The sequence below is a fragment of the Rutidosis leptorrhynchoides genome, chromosome 5 (genome assembly GCF_046630445.1).
Source record: "Rutidosis leptorrhynchoides isolate AG116_Rl617_1_P2 chromosome 5, CSIRO_AGI_Rlap_v1, whole genome shotgun sequence".
NCBI classification, from domain to species: Eukaryota; Viridiplantae; Streptophyta; class Magnoliopsida; order Asterales; family Asteraceae; genus Rutidosis; species Rutidosis leptorrhynchoides.
The window spans coordinates 455,102,760-455,111,953 of NC_092337.1; positions in this window are offsets into that span (position 1 = coordinate 455,102,760).

Consider the following 9,194-nt stretch of genomic DNA (forward strand, 5'->3'; position numbering starts at 1 on the left):
CGATATTTGATTCATCGAAAACGGAGCTACGGACAAAAAGTTATGGCCAAAACAAGTTTCTGAAATCTGACCTGCAGAGTGGAGCGGCGCTCCACATAGTGGCGCGGCGCGCCGAATGGGTCAGAAGCAATTTTCAGCCTTTTTAAAGGCTTTAAATGAAGGGTACTTTGGTCTTTTCACTTGGGGTCGGTTTAGGGTCATCAAAACTGATCCTTTGATCAGTTTGGATCAAATTCTCACCAACCAAAACACTCTCAACCATTTTTAGAGAGAGAGTAAGGGTTTAGAGAGAGAGGGCTTGATTTGGGGAAGAAGGAGTCGATTTCTCACCAAAGCTCGGGTTCTAAAGTTGTTCCTTTCGTTCTTGGCTACGCGGTGATAGTATTGGTAAGCTCAAACTCCGAGTTTCAATTGTTTGATTTGATATTCAAGTTAGGGTTTGAGTTAATTTGTTGTGAAACCCTTTTAGGTGATGAAATGGGTTTAGTGATGCTAGTAATCGGGTTTGTTGTTAATTGTTGGTGGATTTCGGGTTGGTGAACTATTTGGCCATGTTTAGAACTTGAAATTTAGTTTAATCACTTAAGTTAGTGATTATGGAAGTATTGGAACCCATTTAGGGTTATTTGGTTGACTAACTTTGACTTTGGGTCAAATTAGGGTTTCGTGGTGATTATGACCCAATTGGCGATTTAATGAAGTTTATAAACTTAAAATGGATTAAGTTGAAGTATAAAACCGAGTTAAATGTGTTTTGGTGTCAAAACTTGCAAAGAATGAGATTTTTACCTTTATGGGTCAAAATTAGGGTTTAAGTGTCAAAATGGGTATGACACGTGTTTAACACTTGAGTTCGGGTTTAATTGGCATATTAGGACCATTCTCACTTGTGTTAGTGACTATTGGTTAGTTTGGGCACGGTTTGTGCTTGGAAGTGCATTTAGGTCGAAATTGCACTTAGTGACGAATTGGGTTGATTTGTAAATCCACTCTAAGTGTATTATTGTAATTGTGGTAATGGAATAGGTACTTTCCATTGGCGAGTTGCGGATTACTTGGAAGCATTCTTCAAGACTTCAAGGTGAGTGGAATATCTATATATGTATGTATATGATTTATGTGCCCGTGGAAATGGTGTCACATAGCCGTTTGGTGACCATAGTTGTGGGATATAGCCGTTTGGTGACCATAGTTGTGAGATATAGACATTTTGTCCACATTGATAGTTGCCCGTAGTAATGATGTCACATAGCCGTTTTTGTGACCGTAGTGGTGGGACATAGCCGTTCTTGTCCATAATGATTATTGTGAGTGGAATATGTATATATGTATGTATATGATTTATGTACCGTGTTGATGGTGTCACATAGCCGTTTTGTGACCAAGGTTGTGGGACTTAGCCGTATTAGTCCATGTTTTGTACTAAGGCACATAGCCGTGTTTGTGCATTTAGTGGCAAGTAATAGCCGTGTTTGTGTATTTAGTGGCAAGTAATAGCCGTGTTTTACTCCCACGTTGTTATTTGAGTTACCCGTACACATAGCCGTGTTGGTGTACGAAAGCGTGAGTAATAGCCGTGTTCTACTCACATTGAGCAAGTGATGCCATAGCCGTTTTTGGAACACTTGAGGGGTGATGCCATAGCCGTTTTTGGAACACCTCGGGGGGTTAGCATGCCATAGCCGTTTTTGGAAGCTAACGAATGTTATGAACATCGATGACTTGATTCGCGAAGTCGTTCCCCTAGCGAAGAGATTGGTTAACCATGAATTGTAATTGTTGATGCTAGCATTTAATTTGATTTATTATATATATTTATTTATGCTAATGATGTTGCTAGTTGTACGGTTTGACGTTACTAGCTATCGATTGCTTATGAGGTTGCTAGTTATACGATTTGATGATACTAGCGTTTGGTACGATGAGGTAAGTGATTTATGTGTATTTATGTGATGTCGTGGATGCGAGTAGGTAAGTTGTATATGCATGTATATATTTATTCTACTCACTAAGCATTAGCTTACCCTCTCGTTGTTGACTCTTTTTATAGATTGCATGCGGATTGGTGGCTCGGGTAAGCGCGAGGACTAGAAAACTTGCATAGTTTGCTTTAGAGACTTGCTTTTGGATTGTTAGGATTGGGTAGCGTATCCCCAATCGCCATGCTCGGCTTCGTTTTGTATTAAAAGTCTTATGGTCAAATATTGCATTTTGGTACTCAAGGGGTAATTTGGGTCGATGTGGGACCCGCTTCGTAAATTTGATTTTATTAATTAAACGTGCTAGTTTTTCATATATGAAGTCATGGTTAAAAGCGTTTTAGCTAAATGTGTCGGGAACTAGTCAAACATTTTCATTAAATTGACTTCCGGGGACAGCGGGCTGTCCAGGTGGTTTGGCGCGCCGCGCGGCCACCTGGCGCGCCGCGCAGATGGCCTGCACCAGAAAATTTTTTTTTGTTTGAAATTTCGTCGTGTTTGGTCGGTTACGGTTTGGGTTGTTACAAGTGGTATCAGAGCATGGTCTAAGGGATTTAGGTGACTTGAGATAGGTGCCTAGACTTAGACTTTTGTGTGTGCTTAATTTGTTGCGGGACTTGTAGGATTACGGGTCGGAATGGGTTTAGTTAGTGCCTTGTTTATAGGTTGACTAACGTTTATATTAGTAATGCGGATATTATTAATATGCTCTTGTGTTGTGATAGTAATTCTCGCGTGTGTTTGTACCGCGTAGAATTTTGGTTGTGTTTGTTTATATCATCGAGCGAGGCGGTCGTTGTACTAACAAGTCGATGCGGCGTGTGTGCGTAATAAGAACTTGCAGACCTTATTACGGGTGCAAATCGTGTCTAACGAGTGATGTACGACGAGTGTTTAGCAAGATGGGAGGGTGTTGTGCGTGTCGTTTTATACGTGCGTGGACTAATCGTTTTGCATTCTTTAGAATGACGACGCGAAACGAGACCGAGACGAACGACACGGAATTTAACGCTAGAGTTACGGCCGCCGTTGCGGAGCAAATGAGGGCGTTTCGAGAAGAAATGGATGGGAAGTATTCCGAATTCCAAAATAGGGGTGAAATGGAGCGTTGTCTTAAGAGCTTCATAAGGACTAAACCTCCTATGTATGATGGGAAACCGGATCCTTTGGTGAGTACGACTTGGGTTTCGGATGTCGAAGGGTGTTTTCGTACTATGGAATGCCCACCCGAGAAAAAGACGAGACTCGCTACTAGTTTGTTGCGAGGTAGGGCGAAGGATTGGTTGGATGGCAAGATTGATCTTGTCGGTGGTGAGACGTTTATGGCATTATCATGGGACGAATTTAAGGAGGGATTCTTCGAGGAGTTCCGAACTTCAGCCGATTTATCGGAATTGCGTTGTGAGTTGCGAAATTTGCAACAGGGTTCTATGGACTTGAATACTTTAAAGACGACTTTTATGTCGAAGGCTCGTTTTTGCCCGGAATATTTGGGGAACGATCGTTTGTTGATGGAGGATTTCTATCGAACTTTGAGCGATGACTTGAAAAGCAAAATTAGCCGGGGTTACGCGAAGTCGTTTGCGGAGTTATTTGCGGTGGCTAGAGGTTTCGAGTCTTATACGCGATCGAAAAAGGCCGAACCTTCAAGTGAGAGAAGGGCTATTACTTATGGTGCTCCGAGTAAGAGGACTAAGGGTCCGAGTGCGAGTACGAGTAATGTGGTAAAGGGCGCGGTGGATTCTCGTGCGCCTAGGTGTTTAAATTGTGGCGTTAGGGGTCACAAGTTGTGGGAATGCACAATGCCGAGAAGTGATGACGGAATGTGCTACTATTGTCATAAAGAGGGACATCGCAAGCCGGATTGTCCCGAGTTGGCGGCGGCGAATGCCGCAAGGAGACGTTGAGGTACGTTTCGTTTTAATAAATATGTCTTTTGAATATTTATTTATGTGGCGTTTAGGTTCGGATTTGTTAGATGCATTGTGTTGTGCATGTTGTTGTTATGGGTGACGTTCCTAATGGAAGTACCCTATGGTGACGTTTTAATTGATTGGTGAAGGGCGTAAGACTTGGTGCAACCAAGCATTCCTTATTGTTTGGGAAATGTTTCTACCAAGCCACGGAAATGGTTTTGGTGTCCGATTGTTAAGCGCGTGTTCGCTTTTATGTTGAAGTGATGAACCATGAGGTTCGCCGGGTGATTGGAACCCTTGAGATCGAGTGTTTGAAATCTCGATGTATGTCGGTAATGGAGTCATTATGACGCGACATTAGGTGCCTCTTTTATACCTACTAGCGTGGTGTTCGACTCCGACTAGGTTATGGTTGTGGTTGCATTGTACTTAGGGTACCGGAGTAAAACCCTTAGATACATGAGTGACTAGATGGAATTTGACAAACTAATGAAATTGGATGATTGCGAGGGTATAGTTTGGGTATTTGTGGTACACTTTTCATTCGAAGTGTTTAAGGATTGGTCAAGTCCTTCGTGTGCTCAAGGTTTGGAGCAAGGTATGGTAACGGGTCGTGTGAACCCAATTGTTTGTAAAGTCTACCTTTGGTAGCATTGTACGGTTGTACGAGTTGTGGATATGGAACGTAGTTCCAAGTGAGGGAGTGGCACTCCCGCACGAGGAGGTTTTAGTGTGAGATTTCGGATGATGCTTTTGTTAGATCCGGAAATTTGGTCGAGACCTAGTAGTGGTCAATTGGTGGTAGAGTACAATTTTTGGCTCATTGGTACTTATGATATTGGATTTGTAAATTACCACCGAGGTGGTAAGTTTGGTGAATCTCGTCGAGAGATAATGGACGTGTTTTGGCGAGCAAGGTGAAATCCCTCGGTTAAGGGATGTGCGTATCGGATTCTCTTCTAGAGAAATATTGTTTTGTGCCTATGTTTGATATAGGTGGTTCTTGCTCGATAGTGTGGACGGTTAGCGGTATCCGTTAGGGTTCACTATAGTGTAGCGGAGCGCGATGTTGCACTACTCGTTGTGTGAGGTATTGTTATAGTGGTGAAGCATGACTTTCGGGGTCCGCTGACTTCATCATGAGGTATTGTTATATCGGTGAAGCATGACTTTCGGGTCCGCTGACTTCATCCGGTGTTGAGTGATCTATCAGTTGTTTTATACTCCTATGGTGGGATCGTGAGGACCGTATTGTGTGATTACTGATGCGATAGCCGTATTTCGCTCACATGTCGTTACGGGCGTGACAATGGTCGATTTTGTACGCCTAGGGTTTTAAGTTGTTATAGTCGATTGGACGCTAGCGGTTCTAGTCGTTCGCTTATGATGTTACGGTAGTTGCGTATTGGTTGTATTATGCGCTACAAGGGATGTTTAGTGATTGGTGTTATCCGTAAGGATTCGTTTGGTTCGGTCTTCATCGTTTCGGGTTGTTGACCTTAGGTTGAGACTTGGTTGCTTTAGCACGGTACTTGGTAATGGTACGCTAGAGGAGTGATATCTCGGTTAGAGATGGGATGAGTTTCCCGATGCGAGGGAATGAGTATGGTTTTAGTGCTCGGATTGTGGATTTGAGAAAAATCGTGGATGACGATTTAGTTGTGGAAGGCGATTCGTCGGGAAGAATTGCTTAGGAAAGTCGGATTGGGACTTATGTTGAGGACCGTGGAGTGTGGTCCGTTTGGTTAAGTGACGAGGATCACGAGGACGTGATCGATTCTAAGTGGGGGAGAGTTGTAAGACCCAAATATTTATTGTACATAATGTATTTATGGTGCACGATGCGTGTGTGAAGTGTACGAAGCATGTACGTGTCGCTTGCTCGAACGTCGAAGGAAACGGGACGTGGTCTGAAGTACCAAGGTGTGTACGTATCTTTTCAACCCCAAATAAAGTTTGTGCTGATGTTTCAAAGCCTTACCATTGGAAAGAAAATCTTATTACGTTTCCAACGATATTTGATTCATCGAAAACGGAGCTACGGACAAAAAGTTATGGCCAAAACAAGTTTCTGAAATCTGACCTGCAGAGTGGAGCGGCGCTCCACATAGTGGCGCGGCGCGCCGAATGGGTCAGAAGCAATTTTCAGCCTTTTTAAAGGCTTTAAATGAAGGGTACTTTGGTCTTTTCACTTGGGGTCGGTTTAGGGTCATCAAAACTGATCCTTTGATCAGTTTGGATCAAATTCTCACCAACCAAAACACTCTCAACCATTTTTAGAGAGAGAGTAAGGGTTTAGAGAGAGAGGGCTTGATTTGGGGAAGAAGGAGTCGATTTCTCACCAAAGCTCGGGTTCTAAAGTTGTTCCTTTCGTTCTTGGCTACGCGGTGATAGTATTGGTAAGCTCAAACTCCGAGTTTCAATTGTTTGATTTGATATTCAAGTTAGGGTTTGAGTTAATTTGTTGTGAAACCCTTTTAGGTGATGAAATGGGTTTAGTGATGCTAGTAATCGGGTTTGTTGTTAATTGTTGGTGGATTTCGGGTTGGTGAACTATTTGGCCATGTTTAGAACTTGAAATTTAGTTTAATCACTTAAGTTAGTGATTATGGAAGTATTGGAACCCATTTAGGGTTATTTGGTTGACTAACTTTGACTTTGGGTCAAATTAGGGTTTCGTGGTGATTATGACCCAATTGGCGATTTAATGGAGTTTATAAACTTAAAATGGATTAAGTTGAAGTATAAAACCGAGTTAAATGTGTTTTGGTGTCAAAACTTGCAAAGAATGAGATTTTTACCTTTATGGGTCAAAATTAGGGTTTAAGTGTCAAAATGGGTATGACACGTGTTTAACACTTGAGTTCGGGTTTAATTGGCATATTAGGACCATTCTCACTTGTGTTAGTGACTATTGGTTAGTTTGGGCACGGTTTGTGCTTGGAAGTGCATTTAGGTCGAAATTGCACTTAGTGACGAATTGGGTTGATTTGTAAATCCACTCTAAGTGTATTATTGTAATTGTGGTAATGGAATAGGTACTTTCCATTGGCGAGTTGCGGATTACTTGGAAGCATTCTTCAAGACTTCAAGGTGAGTGGAATATCTATATATGTATGTATATGATTTATGTGCCCGTGGAAATGGTGTCACATAGCCGTTTGGTGACCATAGTTGTGGGATATAGCCGTTTGGTGACCATAGTTGTGAGATATAGACATTTTGTCCACATTGATAGTTGCCCGTAGTAATGATGTCACATAGCCGTTTTTGTGACCGTAGTGGTGGGACATAGCCGTTCTTGTCCATAATGATTATTGTGAGTGGAATATGTATATATGTATGTATATGATTTATGTACCGTGTTGATGGTGTCACATAGCCGTTTTGTGACCAAGGTTGTGGGACTTAGCCGTATTAGTCCATGTTTTGTACTAAGGCACATAGCCGTGTTTGTGCATTTAGTGGCAAGTAATAGCCGTGTTTGTGTATTTAGTGGCAAGTAATAGCCGTGTTTTACTCCCACGTTGTTATTTGAGTTACCCGTACACATAGCCGTGTTGGTGTACGAAAGCGTGAGTAATAGCCGTGTTCTACTCACATTGAGCAAGTGATGCCATAGCCGTTTTTGGAACACTTGAGGGGTGATGCCATAGCCGTTTTTGGAACACCTCGGGGGGTTAGCATGCCATAGCCGTTTTTGGAAGCTAACGAATGTTATGAACATCGATGACTTGATTCGCGAAGTCGTTCCCCTAGCGAAGAGATTGGTTAACCATGAATTGTAATTGTTGATGCTAGCATTTAATTTGATTTATTATATATATTTATTTATGCTAATGATGTTGCTAGTTGTACGGTTTGACGTTACTAGCTATCGATTGCTTATGAGGTTGCTAGTTATACGATTTGATGATACTAGCGTTTGGTACGATGAGGTAAGTGATTTATGTGTATTTATGTGATGTCGTGGATGCGAGTAGGTAAGTTGTATATGCATGTATATATTTATTCTACTCACTAAGCATTAGCTTACCCTCTCGTTGTTGACTCTTTTTATAGATTGCATGCGGATTGGTGGCTCGGGTAAGCGCGAGGACTAGAAGACTTGCATAGTTTGCTTTAGAGACTTGCTTTTGGATTGTTAGGATTGGGTAGCGTATCCCCAATCGCCATGCTCGGCTTCGTTTTGTATTAAAAGTCTTATGGTCAAATATTGCATTTTGGTACTCAAGGGGTAATTTGGGTCGATGTGGGACCCGCTTCGTAAATTTGATTTTATTAATTAAACGTGCTAGTTTTTCATATATGAAGTCATGGTTAAAAGCGTTTTAGCTAAATGTGTCGGGAACTAGTCAAACATTTTCATTAAATTGACTTCCGGGGACAGCGGGCTGTCCAGGTGGTTTGGCGCGCCGCGCGGCCACCTGGCGCGCCGCGCAGATGGCCTGCACCAGAAAATTTTTTTTTGTTTGAAATTTCGTCGTGTTTGGTCGGTTACGGTTTGGGTTGTTACAAGCAATTAACCTTCGACTGTTCTCGACGATTCACGAACAATTGTTGTAATTAAATATATAGATATAAATATAATATTTTGATTTATTAGAGTATACTTTAAATAATTAGAATCTAAATTTTTAAAATAACAAACGGGATAATTAAGTATTATAAATATGTATATGTTATTACAATTACATGATTTAATAGGTATAAAAATATATTTGTTATAATTGCTTTTAATATGACTAATATCAATATCAGTATTATTAATATTATGGAATCATGTAACTTGTTATATCTTCATTACAATTAGATATTAGTACTATTAAAATATATAGTACTCATCACTACCTAATATATTATATAGTTATAGTACATAATCTATAAATTGTAATACTAATATATTAATTATAATTGTTATAACTTTTAATAATAATATCGATACTAGTGTTATTAATATTATCTTTAAAAAAAAAAATATAATATATAAATATCAAATTCGATATAAACAATTTATTATTACTAATGATATTATTAATATCAATAAAATTAGTATTATCGTTGTAATTATTATCAATAATATTATTATTTTAAATTTCACTAAAAATTATTGTTATTGAGGCATATTATTGTTACTCTTTATATTATTATTATTAGTTGTGTGTTTATGTTTATTATTATTAATAATAATATCATATTTATTAATATTAATAAAATTATTAATTAGTAAAAATTAAAAACAATAAATATATAGAAACAGATGGCTATATATCACGCGTAAATATACCTTTATCAGTTT